Source organism: Bos indicus, chromosome 22 (assembly GCF_029378745.1).
Source record: "Bos indicus isolate NIAB-ARS_2022 breed Sahiwal x Tharparkar chromosome 22, NIAB-ARS_B.indTharparkar_mat_pri_1.0, whole genome shotgun sequence".
In the NCBI taxonomy this organism is placed as follows: domain Eukaryota; kingdom Metazoa; phylum Chordata; class Mammalia; order Artiodactyla; family Bovidae; genus Bos; species Bos indicus.
In genome coordinates this window covers 12,857,106-12,876,664 of record NC_091781.1, presented here as the reverse complement: position 1 = coordinate 12,876,664, position 19,559 = coordinate 12,857,106, and the positions used below count along the sequence as shown (strand labels likewise).

The window sequence follows — 19,559 nt, the reverse complement described above, 5'->3', positions numbered from 1 at the left end:
TCCTGCCTGGAGAATTCCATGGACAGAGGAGCCTGGTGGGCTACAGTCCATGGGGTTGCAAAGAATTGGACATGACTAAGTGACTTTCACTTCATGGTATAAGATAGCCTTATATAATGACACAGGATGTTGCTTAATATAATATTAAGCAGGAGGAAACTATGTACACAGAATGCCAGTTTGCTTTATAAAAATCTGTCTACTGGATGTACACATGCAGACATTTTTATAAGGCTGCATTTCCCTCATAACAGCACCTCTCACACTAAACTGCCAGAGTACTTTTCTGTTTTGTTTTCCATCCTTCTCTCCCCTGGTTCTTGTGTACCTCCGATTCCTCTGATTGTTGGCAGACCTGGAACACAGAAGACCACAGGTGTGTCTCTGCGGATAAAGAGTAGGAGTGTGTCTGAACCCCAATCCAGGGGCTTCACCCTGGGCCTGAGATGCTATCAAGGGGATGCCTGGCACAGAAAAGGCACTCTGGATGTTCACACACCCTTCCTTCTTGAAAGTTTGGAGACAAAGATGTGAGCAAAATGCATTGGATCCCTGCCTAGAAACCCCGGTGAAGAGAGAATGTCTAAGACCCTGACTTATAAGAAAAGAAGATTGTTTTTCAATAGGGATAATATTCCAGTCATAAGGAACACCCTTTCTGTTGTCCTGGCAAACAAACATCTTGCCCCAAGAATGCTGAAGGCAGCTCTGTCTGTGGAAGACTAACACACCAGAGTCACATTGTTGTTATTAGGGAAGTGGATAGGTTCATGCATCAGATTTAAACTGTGGCTGAATAAGGAAGCTTCAGGATGAGTAGACCAGAACCCAGCCATGGTTGTCATGCCAAGCAGTGACCGGCAAAGGAAAGGGCAAGAACAAAGAACAGTCTGATCTGTGATGACCTTTTCAAATTATATGTTGATCCATTAAGCTGCTGCACTGTTCCTTCTTAATGGTGAAAGTCAAGAAAATTTGACAGAAGGAACTGCAAGACTAGTTTCTCCTTTACATTTTACTCTTTGGCCTTGTGCAAAATGCTGACATCTTAATCTTTTTGAATTGTGGTTTTCTCTAGATGTATGCCCAAGAGTGGGATTGTTGGATCATATGGCAGTTCTAGATTCAGTTTTTTAAGGAAGCTCTATAGTGTTCTCCATTGTGGCCATAACACTCTACATTCCCACCACCTTTTCTCCACACCCTCTCCAGCATTTATTGTTTGTAGACTTTTGGATGATGGCCACTCTGACTATGAATTGATACCTCACTGTAATTTTGATTTGCATTTCTCTAATAATTAGTGATATTAAGCATCTTTTCATGTGCTTTTTTTTTTTTGTCATCTGTATGTCATCTTTGGAGAAAAACCTATTTAGATCTTCCGCCCATTTTTGACTGGTTTTCTGTGTATACTGAGCTGCATAAGCTGCTTATATATTTTGAAGATTAATCCCTTGTCAGTTGCTTCACTTACAAATATTTTCTCCCATTCTGTGGGTTGTCTTTTCAGTTTATGGTTTACTTTGCTGTGCAAAAGTTTTTAAGTTTAATGAGGTCCTGTTTATTTTTGTTTTCATTCATGACTCTGGGAGGGAGATCCAAAAAGATGCTGCAGTTTGTCGGTGTTCTGCCTATGTTTTCCTCTAAGAGTTTTATAGATTCTAGTCTTACACTTAAATCTTTAACTCATTTTGCGTTTATTTCTGCGTGTTGTGTTGGAGAATGTTCTAATTTCATTCTTTTACATGTACCTGTTCAGTTTTCCCAGCACCGCTTACTGACGAGAGTGTATTTTCTCCACTGTATATTCTTGCCCCTTCATTGTAGATTAACTGACCATAGGTACACTGGTTTATTTCTGGGCTTTCTATCCTGTTCCACTGATGCATATTTCTGTTTTTGTGCCAGTACCATAGTGTTTCGATGATTGGAGTTTTGCAGTATATTCTAAAGTCAGGGGCCCTGATTCCTACAACTGATTCCTGATTTTTTCTCAGGATTGCTTTGCCTATTCAGGGTCGTTTGTGTTTCCATACAAATTAAGAAAATTTTTTGTACTAGTTCTGTGAAAAATGCCATTGATAATTTAATCAGATCAGATCAGATCAGTCGCTCAGTCGTGTCTGACTCTTTTTGACCCCATGAATCGCAGCACGCCAGGCCTCCCTGTCCATCACCAACTCCTGGAGTTCACTCAGACTCACATCCATCGAGTCAGTGACGCCAGCCAGCCATCTCATCCTTTGTCGTCCCCTTCTCCTCCTGCCCTCAATCCCTCCCAGCATCAGAGTCTTTTCCAATGAGTCAGCTCTTTGCATGAGGTGGCCAAAGTACTGGAGTTTCAGCTTTAGCATCATTCCCTCCAAAAAATTCCCAGGGCTAATCTCCTTTAGAATGGACTGGTTGGATCTCCTTGCAGTCCAAGGGACTCTCAAGAGTCTTCTCCAACACCACAGTTCAAAAGCATCAATTCTTCGGCCCTCAGCCTTCTTCACAGTCCAACTCTCACATCCATACATGACCACTGGAAAAACCATAGCCTTGACTAGACGAACATTTGTTGGCAAAGTAATGTCTCTGCTTTTGAATATGCTATCTAGGTTGATCATAACTTTCCCTCCAAGGAGTAAGCGTCTTTTTAATTTCATGGCTGCAGTCACCATCTGTAGTGATTTTAGAGCCCAGAAAAATAAAGTCTGACACTGTTTGCACTGTTTCCCCATCTATTTCCCATGAAGTGGTGGGACCGGATGCCATGATCTTTGTTTTCTGAATGTTGAGCTTTAAGCCAACTTTTTCACTCTCCACTTTCACTTTCATCAAGAGGCTTTTGAGTTCCTCTTCACTTTCTGCCATAAGGGTGGTATCATCTGCATATCTGAGGTTATTGATATTTCTCCCAGCAGTCTTGATTCCAGCTTGTGTTTCTTCCAGCCCAGCATTTCTCATGATGTACTCTGCATATAAGTTAAATAAAGAGGGTGACAATATACAGCCTTGATGAACTCCTTTTCCTATTTGGAACCAGTCTGTTGTTCCATGTCCAGTTCTAACTGTTGCTTCCTGACCTGCATACAAATTTCTGGTCAGGTGGTCTGGTATTCCCATCTCTTTCAGAATTTTCCACAGTTTATTGTGATCCACGCAGTCAAAGGCTTTGGCATAGTCAATAAAACAGAAATAGATGTTTTTCTGGAACTCTCTTGCTTTTTCTATGATCCAGCGGATGTTGGCAATTTGATCTCTGGTTCCTCTGCCTTTTCTAAAACCAGCTTGAACATCAGGAAGTTCACGGTTCACATATTCCTGAAGCCTGGCTTGGAGAATTTTGAGCATGACTTTACTAGCGTGTGAGATGAGTGCAATTGTGCGGTAGTTTGAGCATTCTTTGGCATTGCCTTTCTTTGGGATTGGAATGAAAACTGACCTTTTCCAGTCCTGTGGCCACTGCTGAGTTTTCCAAATTTGCTGGCATATTGAGTGCAGCACTTTCATAGCATCATCTTTCAGGATTTGGAATAGCTCAACTGGAATTCCATCACCTCCACTAGCTTTGTTCATAGTGATGCTTTCTAAGGCCCACTTGACTTCACATTCCAGGATGTCTGGCTCTAGGTCAGTGATCACACCATCGTGATTATCTGGGTCGTGAAGATCTTTTTTGTACAGTTCTTCTGTGTATTCTTGCCATCTCTTCTTAATATCTTCTGCTTCTGTTAGGTCCATACCATTTCTGTCCTTTATTGAGCTCATCTTTCCATGAAATGTTCCTTTGGTATCTCTGATTTTCTTGAAGAGATCCCTAGTCTTTCCCATTCTGTTGTTTTCCTCTGTTTCTTTGCATTGATCACTGAAGAAGGCTTTCTTATGTCTCCTTGCTATTCTTTGGAACTCTGCATTCAGATGTTTATATCTTTCCTTTTCTCCTTTGCTTTTTGCTTCTCTTCTTTTCACAGCTATTTATAAGGCCTCCCCAGACAGCCATTTTGCTTTTTTGCATTTCTTTTCTATGGGAATGGTCTTGATCCCTGTCTCCTGTACAATGTCACGAACCTCATTCCATAGTTCATCAGGCACTCTATCTATCAGATCTAGGCCCTTAAATCTATTTCTCACTTCCACTGTATAATCATAAGGGATTTGATTTAGGTCATACCTGAATGGTCTAGTGGTTTTCCCTACTTTCTTCAATTTAAGTCTGAATTTGGCAATAAGGAGTTCATGGTCTGAGCCACAGTCAGCTCCTGGTCTTGTTTTTGCTGACTGTATAGAGCTTCTCCATCTTTGGCTGCAAAGAATATAATCAATCTGATTTCGGTGTTGACCATCTGGTGATGTCCATGTATAGAGTCTTCTCTTGTGTTGTTGGAAGAGGGTGTTTGTTATGACCAGTGCATTTTCTTGGCAAAACTCTATTAGTCTTTGCCCTGCTTCATTCCGTATTCCAAGGCCAAATTTGCCTGTTACTCCAGGTGTTTCTTGACTTCCTACTTTTGCATTCCAGTCCCCTATAATGAAAAGGACATCTTTTTTGGGTGTTAGTTCTAAAAGGTTTTGTAGGTCTTCATAGAACCGTTCAACTTCAGCTTCTTCAGCGTTACTGGTTGGGGCATAGACTTGGATTACTGTGATATTAAATGGTTTGCCTTGGAAACAAACAGAGATCATTCTGTCGTTTTTGAGACTGCATCCAAGTACTGCATTACAGACTCTTTTGTTGACCATGATGGCTACTCCATTTCTTCGGAGGGATTCCTGCCCGCAGTAGTAGATATAATGGTCATCTGAGTTAAATTCACCCATTCCAGTCCATTTCAGTTCACTGATTCCTAGAATGTCGACATTCACTCTTGCCATCTCTTGTTGACCACTTCCAATTTGCCTTGATTCATGGACCTGACATTCCAGGTTCCTATGCAATATTGCTCTTTACAGCATCAGACCTTGCTTCTGTCACCAGTCACATCCACAGCTGGGTATTGTTTTTGCTTTGGCTCCATCCCTTCATTCTTTCTGGAGTTATTTCTCCACTGATCACCAGTAGCATATTGGGCACCTACTGACCTGGGGAGTTTCTCTTTCAGTATCCTATCATTTTGCCTTTTCATACTGTTCATGGGGAATAGGGATTACATAGAATCTGTAGGTTTCCTTGGGTAGTATAGTCATTTTGACAGTAGTGATTCTTCTAATCCAAGAACATGGTATATCTTTCCATCTGTGTCATCTTCAATTTCTTCCATCAGTGTCTTACAATTTTCAGAGGACAAGTCCATTGTCTCCTTGCTGCTGCTAAGTCACTTCAGTCGTGTCTGACTCTGTGTGACCACATAGACAGCAGCCCACCAGGCTCCCCCATCCCTGGGATTCTCCAGGCAAGAACACTGGAGTGGGTTGCCATTTCCATCTCCAATGCATGAAAGTGAAAAGTGAAAGTGAAGTCGATCAGTCGTGTCCGACTCTTGGCGACCCCATGGACTGCAGCCTACCAGGCTCCTCCATCCATGGGATTTTCCAGGCAAGAGTACTGGTCTCCTTAGGTAGGTGTATTCCTGGGTATTCTTTTTCTATGTGATGATAAATGTGATTGCTTCCTTAATTCCTCTTTCTGGTCTTTTGTTGTTAGTGTATAGAAATGCAAGAGATTTTTGTGTATTAATTTTGTATCCTGCAACTTTCCTGAATTCATTGATGAGCTCTAGTAGTTTTCTGGTAGCGTCTTTGGATTTTTCAATGTATAATATCATGTCATCTGGATTATTTTAAATGATGATGAGTTGCATTTAAGCAATACAGTGAGTTTAAATATTCCTACTAATTGTGGAGGGGAGGGAAGGTGCAGATCTCCTGACATTTAACTGAATATTTAACTACACTGGAAAACAAAACCTAAACAAGAGACACACTGTCACGGCTGAGGAAACGGGATGAGACTGCCAGTGTTCATTCGCTGTGTTGCTTTATGTAACATGCTTAACTCCTAAAGACTTGATGCTTCGTTGATAAAGCAGGTTATACTTGAATTCAGGACTGATTTTTAAGTTTCATGTTAGCTCTAAAATTCCATCATCTATCCTGGGATATTCTTTCTCAACTTCAAAGTTTGATACTGTCAGTTCTAGGACAGGGTTCCAATAGTGAAAGGGGAGGCATGAAGAACAGGTCAAGTTTTTCTGACCAGAGGCATCCTCCGCCATTCTCAATAACGACAGCAGTTCAGCAGAATCTCCTCTGTGTCAGGTGATACTGTAAGCACATCAGCAACACTACGGCCTTTCATGGCAGATTAGAGCAGAGTGAAAGGGCTCAGGGGTAGGGACTGGCCTATGTGATTCATGAAGCAGCAGCCCAGGAGGGAGGCCTGCCATACTATGGGTCTGCGACATGCAAGACTTTGGAAACCACTTTCATGGCAGAAAGATGTCTCTAAGAGAAAGCAAACACTCTGAGTGGCTGCATCTAAGGCCAGTTAGTCCTGCTAGGGTGGCTGTGTATGTTCAGAACTTCTACCTCTATTTAAAAGTTTCCCCTTTGTGTTTATTCTGTCAAAAAAGAAAAGTGTGATTTTCACAAAACTCACTCCTCTGCCCACTGGCCCATTTTCTATTTCATACAGAAATGCTTTGTTTCTATAATCAGAAAGAAACCAGAAAGCCTGCGGGGAAACAAATACACAAAACCACCATCCCAAATAAAAGGCATCAGAGTTTCTGAGTCTAAAGAAAAAACAAAACAAAACCATCCTGTCAGCCAAGAGTCTTCTCTGGCCACAGCAGGTCAACACACAAGTGAAGGTACAAATGAAAAGAGACATCAAAGGTCTAAATAATTAAGCATCAGCTACAAAACAAACACAAGCATTTCTATTCTGCCTGTAGAAAATCATCTGATAGCAAAAAAGGGGGAAAGTGTCTTGCTTTAGGAAAAGCTAAACCATAAAAACCATTTGAATTTACCAAATAGATATTAATATTTAAAGAGAACTTTATTTAATTGATGAACCAGATACACCAGCCTAGAATAAGCCAAGAACAGACCTCACCCCGAGTTCTCATGAGTCTTTACCATGTTCCCCGGGGTTTGTCCACGGGGCTTCACATCTACTGATTCATTTAAGCCCCCCACATTCCAGGCAGATAGATATGTACTTCCCTTGTGGCTCAGCTGGTAAAGAATCCACCTGCCAACTCAGAAGACTTGGATTCGATCCCTGGGTCAGGAAGAGGAAGAAGAAGAAAAAGCCCAGGACCTGCAGAAATGGGACTCAGAGTAGTGCAGGGAGGTAGACAACCCACAGCCATGGGAGGTCTGATTCCAGGCAGGGAGGAGATCTGGCAGGAGCACTCAGGTAGGCTCCAGCCCTGGGAAGGAGGGCAGTGGGGCAGGGGAACATGCAGGTAGGATCTGGGAGGCAACACAAAACCTTGTCCCTCCAACTAGGCCACCTTGGGAAGTGACGGAGCTCCGGGCATGTACATACCTGACATGGAATGGGGCAAAATCACAGCCCAGGCTATGCAGGGCACGGACCCTGGTGGATGTGAGATGCTTAGCCAGGAAGATGGGAAAGGTAAGCTGAGCAGGGCAAGGTGGGAGCTGACTATGGATAACTGTCACAGATACAGGGGCTGACCACACACACAGGAACTTTGGGGGGAACCTGGGAGAGGCCAGGGATACATCATTCTAGTATTAACTCCAGAGGTGGCTGGAATCACAGATCCCGCCAACCTCCTAAGATCACCACACCTGGAAACCCAGGATCCGGCTAGATATATAGGAACCAGGTACTCTGAGTAGCCTCAGGCCTAGGGGATAAGAATCAGTCGGAAGAGGAGGCTTGGGTCCTAGGTCCACACACATGCATAGCTGATGCACGATGGGAGCCCATGAGTCAGGCCAGCAGGGGCCGGTGAACTGCAGAGGACTAGGACTTCCTCTGGGCCCCAGCTCTTCTGGGAATTTAAGGCATCAGTCAGATATCCAGCAAAGGAATCTCAAGGCTGGAGCAGAAATCTCCCATCTCAAAGAAGGCACTCAAAGAGTTATTCTGAGAGAGAAAGTGGTTCACAAATTTCCTTCACTATGATATCAGCTTAGAAACTGGTCCAGGAGATGGGCCTACTTTCTTTTTTCCCTCTGTCTTCACTGACATTTATGTTTTGGAAGTATAGTTGATTTACAATGCTGTGTTAATTTCTGCTGAACAGTAAAGTGATTCAGATATATATACACACACACACACATACACAGGCACATACATATATACTCTTTTTTAATATTCTTTCCCACTATAGTTTATCACAGGATATTGAATATGGTTCCCTGTGCTATACAGTAGGACCTTGCTATTTATCCATTCTATATATAATGGTTTGCATCTGCTAGCCCCAGCCTCCCAATCCCTTGACAACCACAAATCTGTTCTCTACATCCAAGAGTGTTTCTGTCCTGTACATAAGTTCATTTGTGTCGTATTTTTTCCACATGCAGGCAATATCACGATACCTGTGTTTCTCCGTGTTTTACTTCGCTTAATATGATGATCTCTAGGTCCATCCATATTGCTGCAAATGGCATTATTTCATTCTTTTTTATGGCTGAGCAGTCCATGGAGTCGCTAAGAGTCAGACACGACTGAGCGACTTCACTTTCACTTTTCACTTTCATGCATTGGAGGAGGAAATGGCAACCCACTCCAGTGTTCTTGCCTGGAGAATCCCAGGGACGGGGGAGCCTGGTGGGCTGCCGTCTATGGGGTCGCACAGTCATACATGACTGAAGCGACTTAGCAGCAGCAGCAGCATTTCACTGGAGACTTGTATCACATCTCCTTTATCTATTCATATGCTGATGGACATTTAGGTGGCTTCCGTGTCTTGGCTATCGTGAATAGTGCTGCCTTGAACATAGGGGTGCATGTATCTCTTTTAATTATAGTTTTGTCTGGGGATATGCCCAGGAGTGGGGATGCTGGGTCATACGGTAATTCTACTTGTAGTTTTCTGAGGAACCTCCATACTGTTTTCCATAGTAGCTGCACCAACTCAACATTTCTACCAACAGTACAGGAGGGTTTGAGATGGACCTATTTTCTTCAGGAGCTGAGTAAGGAGATGAAGGCAAGGGACAGGGCCCCCAAGGCAGGGGCCTGTTTCCAGGAACTGAAGAAGGTCATGGGGACAAGGAAGTTGTCATTCCAGTAGCACAGGGGGAAGGTGAAACTCTGATTTCTATACGGCCCATTTGTGTTCACCAACTCTGCATTTCAGGCCATTTCTGGCTAAGTGCTTGTGGCTATGCCTGAATTACTGTGGCTGAAGGAAGCTGCCTTCACAATAGCTGCAGAAACATTCCTTCTTACTCTCTTCCAAGTCCTGAATTCTGTGCACACCAAACGCCAAACAAATGCTTTCTGGAGCCAGAGATCTGAGGAATGAAAGTCCAGCCAAGAATTCGCACCACAAAAGCTTTATCAGAGCCCAGCAGCGCTGAGCCTCTAACATTGGGAGTGGGAAAGTAAATAATATCAGGAACTTTGAGCTACAAAAGCAATCTAGACTATTGTTATTAAAGAACATGGGATTATAGGGAGGAAGTATCCAGAACTGACAAATTAGTAACTGTACATCTTGAAGGGTGACAAATTAAAAAGAGCATCAGTATGATTCTTTTTCTATGTTATAAGCACATCTGCAGCATCTAGCGAATTTAAGATTCCTTTAACTCTCTTGGCCATTCTTAAAAGCAGGCCCCCACAGGCAAATATGTGATAACTTATGGTTTTATGGTGCCAGAGACATTATATGAATTATGAATATGAGGCCATCCTAAGGCCACTTCATTATTTCAAAAGTCTTGACAGACTTACTTCATCAAGCATTAATTCCAAAGAAGTATCAAAGGATTTATTCTCTCCTGAGATGTGAGATGTGAGGCTGAGATGTGAGGCTGAGATGTGCAAACTCTCCGTGGTGAATGTGGCATGATCATAATGTGCTGTCCTTTCAAACTGCACAATAAAGCCAATACCAGGCGATCATTCTGAGATCACCTTCACATGGCAGATATGACAATTCTCCAGAGCAAAGGCCAGTGCACAGTTAGGTAGTGAAGACTTCCACTGGATCTTTCAGATACCTATGAACCTCATAAAGGAAAGGACTAGCCTTAAACAAAATTGGGGAAGAAAGCTTACTTTCTACTCCTATAAATTCCAAATTGCTTAACACAGCATTCCAAACTAGCGTTGGCCAATAAAAATATAATGTGAGATATATATATATATATATATACGGTCTTCTAGTAGTCATAGTTTTAAAAAGTAGAAAAGAAACAGGTGAACTTAATTTTATTTTACATCTGACTTGGGCTCCAAAATCACTGCAGATGGTGACTGCAGCCATGAAATTAACAGGCACTTGCTCCTTGGAAGGAAAGCTATGATAAACCTAGACAACATATTAAAGAGCAGAAACAAAAACTTTAAAGTTTGGGGAAAAAAATAAAGGCAGCGACATCACTTTGCTAACAAAGGTCCATATAGTCAAAGCTGTGGTTTTTCCAGCAGTCACGTACGAATGTGAGAGCTGGACCATAAAATAGGCTGAGTGCTGAAGAACCGATGCTTTTGAACTGTGGTGCTGGAGAAAACTCTTGAGAGTCCCTTGGACAGCAAGGAGATCAAACCAGACAATCCTAAAGGAAATCAATCCTGAATGTTCATTGGAAGGACTGATGCTGAAGCTCCAATACTTTGGCTACCTGATGCAAAGAGTTGACTCATTGGAAAAGACCCTGATGCTAGGAAAGATCAAAAGCAAAAGGAGAAGAGGGTGGCAGAGAATGACATGGTTGGATAACATCACTGATTCAACGGACCTGAATTTGAGCAAACTCCAATAGATAGTAAAGGACGGGGAAGCATGGCATACTGCAGTCCATGGGGTTGCAAAGAGTCGGACAGGACTTAATGACTGAATAACAACAATACATTTTACTTAAAATGTAATTTTAGATTCATTTCAATGTGTTTTCAATATAAAATTATTAATGAGACAGTTTACATTCTTTGCCAAACTAGAGCTTTGAAATCCAGAGTGTATTTCACATCTAGACTACACTTAACATTTGGATAAGCCAAAACATTAAGTGGCTAATAACTATTGTAATGCCCCAGCTACACTTCCCCGTATCCTGACTTAAACCCTACTAGGTTCCCATCCCTGGGAATTTTACCCCAGGTTCTAGGAAGCACAGGTACCAGATTTTCTAAGACAGCCCTAATTTCACCCATTCTGTCCCCGTGGCGCCTGGATCACCTTTTTTTCAGTACCAAGGCAGTGTGCTGTCCTAGTTCTGGGGTGGCACTATCTAGGTTTGATCCTACCTTTCACTGTGTACAACCTGGGCCAGTTTTTAATTTCTTTTTAGACACTCACTTTCCCCATTTTGGAAATGGGTAGACATAGTGCTTCTCCCAGGAAATAGCAATGCACTCCAGTGTTCTTGCCTGCAGAATCCCAGGGACGGGGCAGCCTGGTGGGCTGCCGTCTATGGGGTCGCAAAGAGTTGGACACAACTGAAGCGACTTAGCAGCAGCAGCAGCAGTGCTTCTCCCAGAGTTTGCTGGGAATGAGAAGAGGTCATATTCCTGGAACACCACACTCTATTCCACATGATTAGCTGTGGTGCAGAAAGAACTGTTGGCAAGTCACTTCGCCCACTGCCCCCCACCACAGCTCCTGATTGGGTTGAGGAAACATGTCCTTTTTTCTATCCTGTTGGCATTCCTGGCAGAGGGAATAGGCTCAGATGGCAAAAAAACAACAACAACAACAAAAAAAAAAACCTGCCTGCAATGAGGGAGACCAGGGTTCGATCCCTGGGTCAGGAAGATCCCCGGGAGGAGGGCCTGGAAACCCACTCTAGTATTCTCCAGAATCCCATGGACAGAGGAGCCTGGTGGGCTACAGTCCGTGGGGTTGCAAAGAGTCAGACATGACAGAGTGAGTAACACACAGGATGCTCCCTGCCGCCCAGACCTTTGTCTCAATCCACTTTAAAAATCCTGTCTGTTTTCCAGGATCAAATCAAATGCACCTCTCCTTGAGGAAGTCCTTCCTTTCTCCTACCTCCCACCTCCAAGATGAAAGTATTCCCATGGGTCTGTTTTTCTCACTCTGCATAGCATCCTAATTATTCATATCAGACTTAGTTCACCTTCTGGACTTCTCCCCAGGGGTTAAGGCACTTACTAATTTTGTGAACCTTTCTCTCCCTCCCCTACCCTTTCATCCCCCTCCCATTTCCCCAGGAGGCTCCTGACATTCAGTATATGATTTTGAAGCAAATGAATGGATATTCAATAGCTTTGATTTAATATATGTGACCTTTTCATTATTAAAAGTATCAGTACTAAGTAAAAAGACGATTTAAAAAATCTGTGCAGTCCCTTATAGCTTGAGATTGATACTCTTTATCCTACTCACGTCCCACTCTGAGGTCCCCACACCTGCCCTACACAAGCCTCCGGGACTGCTCCCAGTGTCTCTTCGTTGCTGGGCCTTCCCCGTCAAAAGGTGACTCAAACAGAGCTGTGTCTGCCCTTCCACTCGACCACAGAGTGCACCCGCTTTCGGCTCTGTCATTTCGGAGCCCCGCCAGGTGACTGGCCAGTCAACCTGATCCAGCAGTGCAGAGGAAGGAATCCTGCCTTGCAGCACCCCCTCTCTGCAGCAGATGCATCACCTGGATAGGTGAATGCCACAGCATTCCTGCAGCATCTCCGGGGCTACCCAGGGCAGTGAGGAAGTGCAGGACAGATGCACTCTGTGAATGCATGGTAATTTCATAAACCACGGGGCCTATGTATTCCAACTGAGTGAAGACAAGGCAATCTGACCTCCAGCTTCAAAGAAGGACATGACTAGGAGTGTTTGTTAATTCATTCCATAAATGTAAATGTCCAGACTAGGGACCCTGAAAGCAAGGGCATTTTACTTTTTGAAAAAGAAACTTCTTGAAAAATTAAATTCGTGTGATAAAATTTTAATTTGTTTAAAATGAATTTTGAATGAAGAAAGATCACTAACTCATTTCATTAAAAGCTCTGTGTTCTTTCTATTTAATAAAACCATAACTGAACCTTAAAGGGGTTTCTGTATAACAGACTAGAAACACAAAGCTTTTCTAATTGAGGGAGATGCTCTGCTTTCCTGCAGTGGGCCTTCCACACGCCCTGGCAGCTTTTAGTTACTTTCTCACAACACTTAGATCTGACTCTTGGGGGATGGATGATTGCCCTCACACCCTGTCACCGAGGTGCAGAGAGGGTGCAGGCTATGTCAGCAAGTGAATGACAGAAACAGGTCTCCAAGTGCATTAATCCTCTTCTTAACACAGGCCAAAGGAGGAGGAATTTACATACTGTAGCTGCTGGGTTGCAGGCACTGAGCCTCTCAGAGAAAGACTAGACGGGAAGTGCCCTGCCACTCACGCTCCATCCTCCCCTCCCTTCCTTCCCCTGGCCTGGCCTTGCCTGAGCCCAGCAGTCCTTGGCAGGCAGAAGAACACTCTCAGTTCAGCAAACCCTGAGAATTAATGGCCAGTCGCATTACGGGAAACCATTTCATCAAATCTAACCCCTGCTCCCCCACAGACCAAGTCCATTAGAGCAGCAGCAAATCCTTGGAAGTTATCCAGATGCTAACTAGCTTCTGGCCAGCACATTTTAAATGAGAAATTTTAAACGCTGTGGCTATCTCATAAACATCTCAGTCTGAACACCAGAGTGCCATGCAATTAACACTCATTTTTAAAACCACTTTGTAAACGTGCCTGACAATATAAAATCACAGAGTATAAATTATGATCCTACTGTAAGTCAGGAGATATTTCCACAGGTGTCTTATAGTATATGAGATGGCAGAAGACCAGGAGCCGAGGGTCCAGGCCAGGCTCTACCCACTAACAACGTGTTCACCCCACAAGCCTCCTTCTACAGCTATAAAGTTAAGGGTCGGGGCATAAAGTCAAGGTCCCTTTCAGCTCCCAGAAACTGTATTAGTCAAAGTCATACTAGACTATGCTGCTGTAACAAATAAACCCCAAGGCCTCAGTGACTTATCTCACCAAGAGTTTTTCTTTCTAGCACAAAGTTCCCTGCTGGTCATCAGAAACTCCCCTCCATCCAGTGTTTTGGAGGTCAGGCTCCCTCCAGCTAACGACGAGGTAAACAGCAGTAGAAGGACCTTTAAGGTCCACATCTGTGTGACCCGAGCATGCTCTGGTCACACAGGGAGCCCTTTATGTCTGCACCTCCCCAGGCTCCTCTGTGGCCCTGACCAGCAAGGAAGTTGCTGTGGCCAGTGAGTTCCAGATGGCAGACTTAACACTTGGTGGCCTTTCCGCCTTCCCAAGACTTATTTAAAATGACAGCAAGGAAATACAAATGCAATTGATTCATAAAAGTAAACAGAAAAGGAGGAGACCAATCAGCCACCTACAGATTTCAGTGCAGTTATGAAAGAGGAAGCAGCGAACTCCATTTTCAATCATAATGACTATTGATTTTCAACAGTAGTGTCAACCTCTGAATAAAACAAGAAAGGCTCAAATTTATGTTTGCAGAACAGCACCCAAATGGCCTCAACCTTGAATACATAAGAATAAAGGTACCGCGTGGACAGATGTGAGATGAAGAAACTGGAAGGGGTGGTAGACAGAAGGTAGGAACATCATATGAATCCTCGTGCTGCCAGACCAAGAAAGGAGCATGAACATGCATGGAACGGGACAGGTTTCAAATGTACATTTGAAAGATGACCAATAGAAAACCAAACCACAGATAATAACAAGCAAGAAACCAAAGGTAAAGTACTCTAAGTAAGTAAGCAAAGTCCCCACTATTCAGAGCAGAAAAATGAAAGACTACCTAAAATTGATACATCAAGAAATAGCAACATACCCACATATTTTAAATTTACAGATTTAAATTTAAGGCTAGGAGGACTACAGGATTAAGGATAAAACTAATCAAACATGGAGCAGAGGACTGGCGCTTTTCATCTCAGTGTTCTTTACCATTTTGTTTTTTACTATTTGCATGAAATCATCTGATGAAAGACAAGGAATAAAATGAATCAAGTATAATATGTATTTTCTACACATTTACCTGATTCATCTAGACCCCAAGCACCTGGAGGAAGGAGCAGGGTCAACATGTCTTTTGTTCTCTGATGTGCTCCATCCATAGCTTTAATACTATGGTGTGTCCTAGAAAAGGAAATCAACACTGTATTGAAGTTGTACATAAGTACCCCGTACTCTGCTGCTGCTGCACGTCCACAGTTCTCAGGCCTGCCCAGTCCTCTGCCTTCCCCCTAACTTGTCCTACTATACATATAGTCTTTAATGGGATTAGATGTTTGATATACCACATCCCCAGTGCTTCAGCATATAGTTTCAGTGATACGGGGCCCACAGAGTCACGTTATATAGGAAGACCTCTGACTGTGTATATGCGCAGGAGCTGATGTACCCAATGGTGGTGTGACTCTGCTCATTAGAGGGTGCGGTGGAGAGTGGGAGACAGGAGTCTCCTACTTGCACTGAAGAACAGTTTTGAAAAGGCTTGATCCAATCTATATAATTCAGAGAATGTGGGAAACAGAATTGGCTTTATCCCAGTTAACTGTGTGATGCTGAGAAAGCTCTGTAACCTCTCTGTGCTTTGGTGCCTTCATGTACATGGGGACCCTCCTTATGGGAACTTCTATGAGGAATCAGTAATAATGAAATAATGATGGATAATAATACTGGAAACTGCAGTGCACCCAGACTGCTTCATGTCTTCTAGTTGTCTTTCCATTAGTTTATTTCAGTGACCTAATTGTGTTGAACTCTTCAGCCCCTGCCCGCTCTGTCTCACCATCATGTGTTCTGAGGGCATTTAATTCACACTTTCACCACCTATATATTCAGCACACTTAATGTCAGCACTGAAGAACAGATCATTAGAAACACTGTGTAACCTCTACACCTGACACCTACCCTCACAAAAACCTAACTGGAGAAATTAGGTAAATAAAGAGCAGCTGTCCAGGAGAAAAGAAACACAATTCAATTTGAAATCTTAGAAGAAAAATATTCTATTCTGAATCTTATGCTCATTGCCGCAAAAATTAAAGAATTCCAAGACACCTTCTGTATCATAGCTTCCAAGACTCTTCCACGTCTCCTAAACCCAGGCAATGCAGAGAGGCAAGGAAAGGTTTGCCCACTGCAGTGGTTTTGAGTCTGGATTTCCTACGTGTGGTTCAAACTTAGGATACTGCTTGGACTTTGTTCCACCACTGCACTCTCCCCAGCTCCCTCCCTTCTAGCTTCTCTGGAAACACAGAGGGCATTCCTGAATCAGAAGCCGACATCTGTTGTTGCCTCCGCCCTGCTTGATGTCACCCCAGAGAACAGCCCAGCACTCCCTCACCTCCTTCAAGACCACAGAGGTCTTCCCTGAGCAGCCCATGCACTAAAGAGCCCCCTGCCCATCCCCAGCCAATCTCTGCCCCCATTTGTCCGCTTCATTCTTTTTCGTGGCTCTCATCACGTAATACATACAAGTATATTTTTATTTATTTACATCCTCTCTCTCTGCCCTCCCTCTAGGGCAGCACTAGCCAATTGAAATATAATGTGAGACATGTTTAATTTTAAATTTTCTAGTACCCAAACTAAAAAAGAAGTAAACACAAGCAGGGAAAATTAATTTTAATGTTTCTTCTTTAACCTCATGTATCCAAAAATTGGTGTTTCAAAATGTAGTCAACATAAAAATTATTAATGAGGTAGCTTACATTTTTTGGTACTAAAATTTGGAGATCTGGTGTGTATGTTACAGTTATAGTGCAAGTCAATGCAGACTCACCCCATTATAAGCGCACAAAGCCATGTGTGGTCGATGGCTATAGTGTGGGTAGTATAGCTCTGAAATATAAACTCCATGGGGTGAAGGCTCGTTTGGCTCACTGTTATGTACCCAATAGCTAGAACAGTGTCTGGCACATGGGATTTTTTAAGTGTAGTTGATTTACAATGTTGTGTTAATTTCCGCTGCATAGCAAAGTGACTTCAGTTATACATACACACACACATACACACACACACACTTTCCTTTTTAACTATTCTTTTCCATTATGGTTTATCATAGTATATTGAATATAATTCTCTGTGCTATATAGTAGGACCTTGTTTATCCATTCCATATACAAGAGTTTACACCTGCTAACCCCAACCTCCCATCCACACCATCCCGCCCAACCCCCCTCCCCCTGGGCAACCACAAGTCTGTTCTGTAAGTTTGAGAGTCTGTTTCTGTTCTGTAGATAGGTTCGTTTGTCTCATATTTCAGATTCCACATATACGCGATATCATACGGTGCTTGTCTTTCTGACTTCCTTCACCTAGTACGCTAACTTCTAGTCGCATCCATGTTGCTGCAAATGGCATCATTTCATTTCTTATATTTCATTATATATATGCACTGCATTGTGTTATCCACTCATCTGTCAACAGACACTCCACTTATTTGCATGTCTTGGCTATTTTGAATAGCATTTCTAGGAACACAGGGGTGCTTGTATCATTTTGGATTGAGTTTTGTCTAGATATATTCCAGGAGTGGGATTGCTGGACATACGGTAATTCTATTCTTAGTTTTCTGAGAATACTACTTTCCACAGTGCCTGGAACAACTTACATTCTCCAACAGTGCAAGAGAGTTCCCTTTCTTCCACATCCTCTCCAGCATTTGTCATCTGTAGACTTTCTAATGATGGTCATGCTGACCAGTGTGAGGTCATACACACTGTAGTTTTGATTTGCGTTTCTCTGAAACTCCAGTACTTTGGCCACCTCATGCAAAGAGTTGAGTCATTGGAAAAGACTCTGATGCTGGGAGGGATTGGGGGCAGGAGGAGAAGGGGACGACAGAGGATGAGATGGCTGGATGGCATCACTGACTCGATGGACGTGAGTCTGAGTGAACTCCGGGAGTTGGTGATGGACAGAGAGGCCTGGCATGCTGCGGTTCATGGGGTTGCAAAGAGTCAGACACGACTGAGCGACTGAACTGAACTGAACTGAACTGAATAATTAGCAATGTTGAGCATCTTTTCAAGTGCCTATTGGCCATTTATATTATTTCTTTGGAGAAATGTCTATTAATGCCTTCTGCTCGTTTTTCAACTGAGTTGTTTGTTTTTTTGTTGTTGAGTTGTATGAGCTATTTGTATATTTTGGAAATATACACCTGTCAGTCACACCACTGGCAAATATTTTCTCTTATTCTGTAGGTTGTCTTCATTTTGTTTATGGTTTCCTTTGCTGGGGAAAAGCTTGGAAGTTTGATTAGGTCCCATTTGTTTAGTTTTGTTTTTATTTCTATTGCCTTGGAAGAATGACCTAAGAAAACATTGGTATGATTTATGTCAGAGAATGTTTTGCGTATGATCTCTTCTAGGAATCTCAGGATACCATACCTTATATTTAAGTCTTTAAGTCATTTTGAGTTTATTTTGTGTATAGTGTGAGGGTATGTTCTCATTTCAGTTTACACGTGCCCACCCAATTTTCCCAACTCTACTTGCTGAAGAGACTGTTTTTTTCCCATTGTATACTCTTGCTTCCTTTGTTGAAGATTGATTAACCAGAGGTCTGTGGGTTTATTTCTTGGCTCTCTATTCTGTTCCATTGATTCATAGTCTGTTTCTATGGCACATGGTTTTTTTTTTTTCTAATTTTATTTTATTTTTAAACTTTACATAATTGTATTAGTTTTGCCAAATATCAAAATGAATCCGCCACAGGTATACATGTGTTCCCCATCCCGAACCCTCCTCCCTCCTCCCTCCCCATACCATCCCTCTGGGCCATCCCAGTGCACCAGCCCCAAGCATCCAGCATCGTGGCACATGGTTTTTAAATCAACTATTTAACATATTTCTTGTCTTCCATCTAACAAGCACGTATTGAATATATACAATATGGGAAAAAACATGGTAGAAATAAAGTTAATTACACGAGGGTGCTTACAAGAAATGGGGGTTACTCTTCTACAGAAACAGAAAGACTGAGAAACTCCAAGGGCAAAAGGAAACAACCCATGTCAGTTTTAAGCAGAGTGGGAAAGGGCATGATTCGAACTGAACTGGGGCACCACTCTGGAGAAGTAGAGACAGGATCATGGAGAAGTCACTGCAGTGACTGGGATGGAGAGTCATGAAAGCTGGACTGGAAGCAGGTTGGGAGAGATGTGGAGGAGGCAGAAGTAACAAGGCCGGGCCCTAGCCTGCGTGAGAACCAAGTCAGGGAGGAATTATAAAGACAGGTTTTGAACTCAATGGCCAAGGAAGGAGACAGTACCATGACAAACCTGTGAGATCCTGAGAGATAACAGGTTTGTGGGGGTCTCCCTGGCAGGCTAGTATTGAAGATTTCATCTTCTAAGGCAGGGTATATGAGTTTGATCCCTGGTTGGGGAACGAAGATCCCACATG

General features: G+C 42.9%; 1 protein-coding gene across 3 annotated transcripts in view; it reads right to left on the bottom strand.

The window, feature by feature from the left end:
- MYRIP (myosin VIIA and Rab interacting protein) overlaps positions 1 to 19,559 on the bottom strand; it is a 227,019-nt gene that overhangs the window by 174,679 nt on the left and 32,781 nt on the right. The window lies entirely within an intron of this gene.